Source organism: Cucurbita pepo, chromosome LG07, assembly GCF_002806865.2.
Source record: "Cucurbita pepo subsp. pepo cultivar mu-cu-16 chromosome LG07, ASM280686v2, whole genome shotgun sequence".
In the NCBI taxonomy this organism is placed as follows: Eukaryota; Viridiplantae; Streptophyta; class Magnoliopsida; order Cucurbitales; family Cucurbitaceae; genus Cucurbita; species Cucurbita pepo.
The window spans coordinates 4,847,903-4,857,769 of NC_036644.1; the positions used below are offsets into that span (position 1 = coordinate 4,847,903).

The window sequence follows — 9,867 nt, forward strand, 5'->3', positions numbered from 1 at the left end:
GCTTCTTCCATCAGTGGTATGACCATGAATGTAGGTTCCTCTCGCGCGAGTCCCCTTTTCAGCTGTATGANAGATGTCCCCGCTTGGTTGTTCTGAGGAGGTCTATCCGTCCATTCGCTCGGTCTGTTGGGGCTTCCATTTTGATGACCTAGTGGCCTGTATGTTTTGCCCCCATTGTTTGGGGCCGGTGTCATTCTTCTTTGGGATCCTGCTTCATTCTCACAGTCTACGAGTCTCTCGGCGCAGGCCATTGTAGCAGCTAGGGTTTGGAACCTGTTCTCATGTATCTTTGTTTTGGCCCATGGCTGTAGCCCATTTATAAAGAAGAACACCTTGTTCTTCTCTGCTGTGCCCCTGGTATCTAGCATCAGGGTTGAGAACTGTCTGACATAGTCCCGTATGTTTCCAGTGTGTTTCAGGGCTACTATTTTCTCCATTGCTATATGTCCTGCGTTTTCGAGGAGGAATTGTTCCCTCAACTCTCTCTTGAGATCCTCCCATGAGTCGATGGTGCACAATCCATCCTCGATGTCTTGCACCTTCGTACGCCACCACAGTTTGGCGTCGTCTACGAGATACATCGCAGCTACAGTCACCTTCTTGTCGTCGGTACAAGCCGTTGTGGCTTTGAAGTACTGTTCGACGTCGAAGATGAAGTTCTCCAACTCTTTGGCGTCCCGATTCCCTTTGAAGGCTCTAGGGTCTGGGAACCTTAGTTTGTTGGATCCTGCACTAGTTTGTCCAGCCGTGACACCTTCCACGGCTTTCATGGTAACTTCAATTCGAGTGCTCATGGCGGACATCCTTTCTTGGAGGTCGTCGACTGTTGATCTGAATTCATCAGCCAATCCATTGAACAAACTCATCATTGTGTTTTGTAGTATGTCGAACTCTTCGCCACGTCCCTCTTTGTGTGCGACAGAGCTATCCGGACTATCAGACGGTTTTGGGCTGCTCGTAGGAGCAACTCTTTCTTCGAGCGAGGTCACTCGAAACAACAGTTCTGCGATTGGCAACCCATCTAGGCGGTTGCCCATTGCGTCGACTTGGACGACTTTCTCACTCAGTTCGGTCACCCGTGTTTCCAAGAAACGGAGGGTGTCAGGGACTTCTTTGAGGAACAGCATTTCCTCCTCTATTAGCGTAAGCCGATCGGCTTGTGCTTTGGGTGTCGACTTTGTCGTCGACATGATTTCGGTCTGTATGACGTTACGGAGCTAACAAAGCTCTGATACCACTTGACACAATCGCGCTTTCGAAGGCAGCGGACTAGCGATTGTGCGGCACTCACTTTCCAGCGATAAGTGAGCTTAAGCCAATTTGTTCTTGCATCGCCTACGGCCAAGCGACGTGCGATCGAGCCTCTAGCCTCGGTTTTAAAAGAAGGTTTTAGAAAACAAGGAGAGAGAGAGATTTTAGAAAGAGAGATTTTGGAAAGAGACGTTATATAAGCAAGCAAGAGAAAGATAACAACGGCTTAGCATATATAACCTTGGGTAGGGAGAAGTTGACAACTAGTCATATCTCCCTATAGTACATTCTGAGCCATTTTAAGTCTGGCAGGCCTAGACATGATATTTTTGAGGCGTCATACGCCCTGGAATTACAAAATGAAAAACACTAGAATGAAAAGACATGACAAGGGTTGGCTTGTCATGGGCATGCGGCCATGGGCAACATGCCCTGGACGAGCATGACCGTGACACTGGGCGCGCCATATGATGAAGTTGTTTTTTGGTGAGACGAATTGTGACAACGTGGTAGAGAAGGACTGTGCCATAGGTCGACACCATGGTCGATGAGATCGTGTTGGAGATGGTGGATGGGGAGGAGGAAGAAGATATGATAGACATTGTTGATGAATAAACCATGTTAGGTTGAACGTCATATGGGTCACGACCTCAAATCAGTAGATTCTCCTTGATCCATGGTAACAAACTAGCAACTTAGTAGATTATCTTTCTATGCATAGACCTATTCTAAAATCGACAAATTACCAAAATATCCCTAAAGTTTGAGTTAATTACAAAAATGTCATCGCCTAAACCCAAAACCTTCTGACAACTTGAGCAGTCTAAACAAAATCTTGGATATATTTATTTATAGCCATGAGATCTTCCCAAATTTGAAAAAGTTCTAGAGACATACAACTTAGGGGTGTATATGGGTCGGGTTAGGTTGGATTGAGGGAGTTTTTTTGAACCAACCTAAAAATTCGGGTTGGTTGAATTGGTAATTCAACCCAACCCGAAATTTTCGGGTTGGATTGTCGAGTTGTTAAAAAAAATCAGTGTAAACAAATTTTTTTATTTATCTACCATTCATAATTATCCAATGTAATCTTAGATAAAATATATTAAAAGTTGATGGACAAATACTAATACATCTGTAATCATTCAAAAAAAAAAAAATCATTTGTAACATCTTAACATAGTTCAACATTGTCATATAGCTAAAAACAACTAAATATCGATACTTCATGAGTAATTGATTACTTTAAATAAGGAAAATAACATGATAGATCCAGCAATAAAAGTAATTAGCTAAGGAATTGTGCATAACAAATGGGTGACGAAGCTGGAGGGCCTAAATTACCAGAAAAATCAAACAAATATAAATTGTGATATAACATCGTAGTAGGTTGCCATAAAGAGATAATAAATAGATTAGAACTTGGAATTACATGTCTCTGTTTCATAACAAAATCTTCAAATCGTTGAGAAATATGTAATGAAACTAATTTTCTACCAATCCAAGTTGGTATCCATTGTTTTATGTGTCAAAAATCTGTACTAAATGTTGATTTAGAAGGTACTGTAAACAATAGAACGATCAAAACATTTTGAGCAATTTTTGATATCGAGCAACGTCTCAACGAATCATTCAAATCATCAAGTGTTTAATAGTGATATATTCATGCATAATCGAGCCTAATCATGCTCAATCGTGCTTATACGAATCACAACACAATTGTATCAAACAAAATCCCAACCAATCATTAAAATCTTCACGGTTTAGTAGTGGTACACCGACTTAATCAAGCCTAATCATGCTTATTCATATGATCTAAGTCTAATTACAACATTTTAATGCTTAATTAGAGTTCAGTCATGCTTAATTGAGGTTAAGCAGGCTTAATCAAATCATTTGAGTCCAACCACAGTAAAATCATACGTAGCCTAGTAACCCGGCCTAAGAGCTCCTAGATTATAGGTATCTTCTAGATTCTAAGGCTATAGTTAATCATTATTACTTAAAATCAACTCCTACATGTTCTAAATGAACTCCCTCAACAAATTTAAGGAAGGATTGGAGAGCTGAAAAATGGCCCAAAGATATTCCCTCAATTCAAGTTCCATGGCCAATGGGGGAGGAATTTTTGAAAAATCTAATTGAAGGCTGCAAGAAAATTCGTGACTCCAACCTATGCTATATGTTTCTTATAATGATAAGGAGTATTTTTTTTTTAAGACCAAGAAGAGTGAAGGGCTCAAGGTCGAGAGTAATCAACGAAACATTTATTGGGTTTTTTTTTTTATTTTTTTATTTATGAATTTTGAGAAAACTCCAAATTCTTCGTCCATGGTCCATCAAGCTTCAATCAAAGGAGACTATGAGCTTTGTGGTATTGGGAGGAAAAGAATTCATGAAGATATCAAGGTCTGAAGTGGTCTTATCACTATGTCCAATAAAGGTTGATTTTGTGCAAAAATGGGTATGCAGCTGAGAAGAAGAATCGTGAAATTGTTAGCCCACACAAAGTCGTTCTGCCAAAATGATTTCTTAAACTTGAGGGGAAGATAAGAAAGAGATTTCATGAAAGAATCGAGGCTTGGAAACATCTGGATTATTCCAACCAATAAGAAATTTCTGGGTTTTTTTCCCTTGTGGATAAAGTTTTTTGGAAAACTTTGGAAGTTTATATCTTAGGTTACAATCCCCGAGAAGATATGAAATCACTCCTAGCCCTTCCTTAATTCACCTTTTTTTAGTTTTATAAAGAAGTCAAAGGGAGAAAATCATTACATGATAATGCCTTGTGATGTTTTAGGATGTTTTAGGAGAAAATCACACCTATAGTAAAACAACCCTCGAGTCAGACGGCTTTAGCGGCTCGGCATTGCTCACTTGGCTCTGTGGCTCGAAAATCGGCTCCTCGACACGGTAAACGAAAAAAATACTATTTTCTACCATTCTAACCCTCTTGAAGCTGATTTTTACCCTAATTAAGGTCACTACACTGCTCTATTTCACAAAAATCAAGTTAAATTGTATTAGAATTGTGAAATATTAACGAAACGAAATAGACAACTTAATAGGATACAACTTCCGACAACATTTGGAGCAACTTTGAGGAACGAAAGATTCGCATCCTCAAATTTAGGTAAACATCGGCTAAGGCCAACCAAATATGTGGTCTTACTATATGATAAGTTGGACAATTGCTTGATGTATGACAACATATGCCTAGTGGCCCCTACATCTGTCATGTATGCTTTATACTTATGATGCTTTGATGATGACGTATGATGTATGACGTCATGAATGAGTTATATGATGATGCCTTGTGATGTTTTAGGATGATTATAATGTGTTATATGATGACAAATGTATGATAACGACGAAGCATGATAATNGCCTTGTGATGTTTTAGGATGATTATAATGTGTTATATGATGAAAAATGTATGATGATGACGATGCGTGATAATATGACGTCATTTTTCATATGAAGATGAAATGAATGTTTTAAATGCCATGTTGCATTATGATGCCAATTTTCCAACCGAGATAGCCGCCGAACTTAAGGAGTCTGCCCTTTATCCTTCACAATAGTACGGACGCGTACACTACGAGGTAGGGGAACCAATTATTATGTTACATCAACAGCTATCAAAGAATGCTTGTCCGACCAAAAAGGGGCCCAGAAGGTGTGCGAACCGACTGGTGGGTCCAGACATGCACATGTGGACCGTGAGTAGGAAAATTAAGTACACATCCAAGTTGCCTGTTGAATAGCCACCATAGAAAAATAGACTATTATGATTGGTCCCATTTAAGAAATTGTATGTGTTTGCATTTAACCGCGATAAAGGGGTCACTTACTGAGTATTTCTTAAAATACTCGAGCCATTTGCAACTTTATTTTTCAGGTAAAGGCAAGAAATCCCTGTACGGCTGATGACGACATCGTAATTCGAGAACACGACACATACATAGGGTAGTTATACTTATTTTCTTAGAGTTAGGTTAGAATAGGGTGTTTTTAATTTCAACGTTTATTTATTTTATTTAGTATTTCGTTGTGTTGTTTTAAAGATGTTTTCGAACACGTAAGTCCATGACAAGAAGTTTATCTCATACATCGAATAGGTGCCAAAGAGCTTTAGAAATGGGGAGGTCATAGAGAGAATTGGTGTGAAGCGTGGCATTGATTGTTCACTTTTATTTGTTTTACCTTAGAATGTATCCTCAAATAAACTAATATTCCTCGAAAATTAGTAAACCATTTTAGTATTTCGAGATTATTAGTCTTCCAAGGACATGGATGACCTTCCATCTCCTCTCTTGAGAAATTCCCCACCATTGTATTTCCAAGGACATGAAACTGGATGACCTTCCANTACTTATTTTCTTAGAGTTAGGTTAGAATAGGGTGTTTTTAATTTCAACGTTTATTTATTTTATTTAGTATTTCGTTGTGTTGTTTTAAAGATGTTTTCGAACACGTAAGTTCATGACAAGAAGTTTATCTCATACATCGAATAGGTGCCAAAGAGCTTTAGAAATGGGGAGGTCATAGAGAGAATTGGTGTGAAGCGTGGCATTGATTGTTCACTTTTATTTGTTTTACCTTAGAATGTATCCTCAAATAAACTAATATTCCTCGAAAATTAGTAAACCATTTTAGTATTTCGAGATTATTAGTCTTCCAAGGACATGGATGACCTTCCATCTCCTCTCTTGAGAAATTCCCCACCATTGTATTTCCAAGGACATGAAACTGGATGACCTTCCATCTCCTCTCTTGAGAAATTCCCCACCATTGTATTTCTATATATAGAGCCTTTCCTCNGAGAAATTCCCCACCATTGTATTTCTATATATAGAGCCTTTCCAAATCTCATTCCACACAACTTTCTTAGAAACTTAAGCCCTTATTGCATCGTATCTTCAACACACAACCATCCCCTTTTATCTCGAAATGGATAGCAAAAGTAGCAGCGGTGGTAGCAAAAGCAACAACGGCAGCGCTGGCCAAGCTCATAACTCCACAAGAAGTGGTAGCAATAGCTCTGAGAAGATGGTTGCTCCGGGGAGTGGAGGAGCTGCTCATATCTCTCGAGATGCATTTGAGAGTAATCCTCAGGGTTATTTTGCTAACCTCCATGCAGCTGAAAAGAGTCAAAAGTAGTGATCCCTTTTGCAAGGTGGCTTATCAAACTATGTAAAACCCTATTATTATAAATAAAGATTTTTCTTTTCGTTTAGGGTTTTAAATCATTTTTCACATTCAAAAATTTAAAAGTGATTAGATTATAAATTCAATTAATAGACTTTCAAATTTCTATTTGATCTCTAAATTTTTAAAATTATAAATTGAGTCATTAAATTAACTTTTAAATTTTTCTTTTAAAAACTAATCAATTTCTTATTATTAGTTCGAAATGAAACCTTTGATATTTTGATTCATATATATCTTTTAACCGAGAATGATCATGAATGATCGACTTACTTGTAATGACTACATCTATGGACTCAATTTGTCTGACCATGCATAAGAGTTCAACTATAGATAGTAGAACACTTCTAATGAAGGAAAATTAATTGATTAAATAGTAATGCAATCATTATATGATGGGACCTATCCTTTAAAACCATCACATGGCCTTGAGCTCTTTCCAATTTCGAGCAGGATTGGACGTGTGGTATTTTCCCATACATGGATCATGCACGCACACATGGACCCACCATACTAGCTCGTATATGTTCTCATTGGGTCTAGCTGGTCAGGCACAACGCAGTATGGCGTCGCGAAACGCCACAAAAGAAAAAGACTCGCATGATATCATGACGAACATAAATATCGAAGGTACGCGTCCATACTAACATAACATAATGAGGAAGTATCTCGATGCACATGACATACATACATGCATGAGGTCCCCATAATTTACATTCATAGCATAACATTAATATCATTTCCTTTCTCCTTTCATCCATGACATAGTACATACATGAGTCATGTATACATGGTAGTCGTCATATAATCGATCACATATCTTTACATGGCAAGACATAACATGACATATATAGTATTTCATTTCATTCACAATATGGCGTAATGGATATCACATGCATACATAGCATAACATCATATGTCATTACATAGAACACATACACATAGCATAAATAATATGGTCTTATCGGTTACAAAAAAAATAAAATAAAAATAATTTTAGTCGCCTAGAAAAGACGCTGAATTTTTGGCAAGGCCCAACGTGCACCCATAGCCCACGTCAACTCCCACACCTGTAGCCCAAAATGCAAGCCCACACCCAAGGCCCAAATCCAACACCCCGACCCCTATACCTTCAGCATGCCTCGGCCTGCATACGCATCAGTGCCCCGTTGTGCCATGTGTCACACCTGTAGTAAAATAGCCCCTCGACTCAGACGGCTTAAACGACTCAGCTCAGCTCACTCGACTCTGCGACTCGAAAATCGGCTCCTCGACTCGGTAAAGGAAAAATATACCATTTTCTACCATTCTTACCCTCTCAAAGCTGATTTTTACCCTAATTAAGGTAATTAAGATCAGTACGATGCCCTATTTCACAAAATGCAAGTTAAATTAGATTAGAATTGTGAAATACTAACAAAACAAAATGGACAACCTAATAGGAAAAGACAACATTTGGAGCAACTTGGAGGAACAAAAGATTTGCATCCTCAAATTTAGGGAAACGTTGGTTAAGGCCAACTAAGTAAGTGGTCTTACTATATGATAGGTTGGACAATTGCTTGATATATGACGACTAGGGGCCCCCGCACCTGTTATTTATCATTTATACTTATGATGCTTTGATGATGACGTATAATGTATAACATATGATGTATGAGTTATATGATGATGTCTTATGATGTACAATGATATAATGTGTTATATGATGATGATTGTATGATGATGACAATGCATGATAATAAGACGATGCTTGATAATATGATGTCATTTTCCATATGAAGATGAAATGCATGTTTTAAAAATGTCATGTTGCATTATGACACCGATTTTCCTAGAATACAACCCTAGTTAATGTTAATGATGATGAGGGTATGAAAACCAATTGCATATATGTTACTCATAGTAATATAAGGATGAAATTAGGATTGTGTCATAAAGATGATTTAAAGATGAGAAACCATAGGGACCACATGCGTTCTGTGTGTACATAAACATTGGGCTGCTTCCCCTTTTACGATAATGAGTACGAACGCATACACTACGATGATGATGGTTATCATGCCGCACATGACACTCAGTGTAATAGCCTAATAAATAAATAAATAAATAAAAATTAATAAATAAATAAATAAATAAAAGAAAGATTAGGTTCCTTAACAAAAACAATTTTTCCCCCTCCTCTCCACTAACCTCTAATCTCTTTTCCCAATTATCTTGCCTTTAAACATAGAATAGGTCATATCTATGCATAGAAAGATAATCTTTTTCCAATTATCTTGCCTTTAAACATAGAATAGGTCATATGATAATCTTCTGATTTCTTGGTTTGTTACTATGGATCAAGGAGAATCTACTAATTTCCTGGTTTGTTACCGTGGATTAAGAACCACCATGTAATCCTCATTGTACACACCTATAAATACATAAGGTCGTGACCCACATAGGTAACAGTGCCATTCAACCTAATATGGTATCAGAGCCAATGTTTATTCATTAACAATGTCTATCATATCTTTTTCCTCCTCCCCATCCACCATCTCCAACACGATCTCATCTACCATGGTGTCGACCTTTGGCCCAATCCCTCTCCACCACGCTGTCACAATCCATCTCACCAAAAACAACTTCATCATATGGCGCGCCAGCTCCTCCCCTACCTATGAAGTGCGAAGCCTATGGGCTACCTCGATGGCACCATTGCCGCACCTGCCAAGCTGGTCTCTTCCTCAACTGCTGCTAGTGCTGACATGGTCTCTAATATGGCCTATGATCAATGGTATGGTCAGGATCAACAGGTCCTTAGCGGCTTTCTCTCCTCCATGTTTAAGGAGATTCTTCACAATGTGGTTGCCGCTACTACGTTCAAGGAGGCGTGGGATACCCTGCAAATGTTTTCGTCATCAACTTGTGCTCGCCATGTCCAAGAAACACGATCTGTCTGTTGTAGATTATTTTCGCAAGATCAAAGGATTGGTCACCAAGTTGACCGTTGCCAGCTCTACCTTGCGGGATGATGACGTGATCGCGTATCTCCTCGTTTGTCTTGGCCCTGACTATGATCCCTTCGTCAGCTCGATGACTACCAAGAGTGAAGCCCTCACACTTGATGATGTGTTTGCACATCTAATGGCGTTTGAAGCTCGCCAACTACAACACCAGGTTGAACTTCAGTTAAATCCTGGATCTTCGGTCAATTATGCTGGTCATGGTGGTCAGCAGAAGAATCGTGGGCGTAGGGATTGTGGTCGTGGCCGTTTATAAAGTGACGCGCCCTCTCGTCCTGCTGGTGATCATCGTGACCCTTCTGCTCGTCCTTCTTGCCAGATCTGCGGCAATGTGGGATATACTATCGCTCGCTGCTGGCATAAGATGGATGAGTCCTATCAAGATGAACCTCCTTCT

General features: G+C 38.9%; 1 non-coding gene across 1 annotated transcript; it reads left to right on the forward strand.

Moving 5' to 3' along the window:
- Positions 1-9,465: 9,465 nt before the first annotated feature.
- LOC111799351 lies at positions 9,466-9,605 on the forward strand. The gene has a single exon (XR_002815822.1). It is a non-coding gene; the product is annotated as a small nucleolar RNA Z247 (small nucleolar RNA).
- The last annotated feature ends 262 nt before the right edge of the window (positions 9,606-9,867 follow it).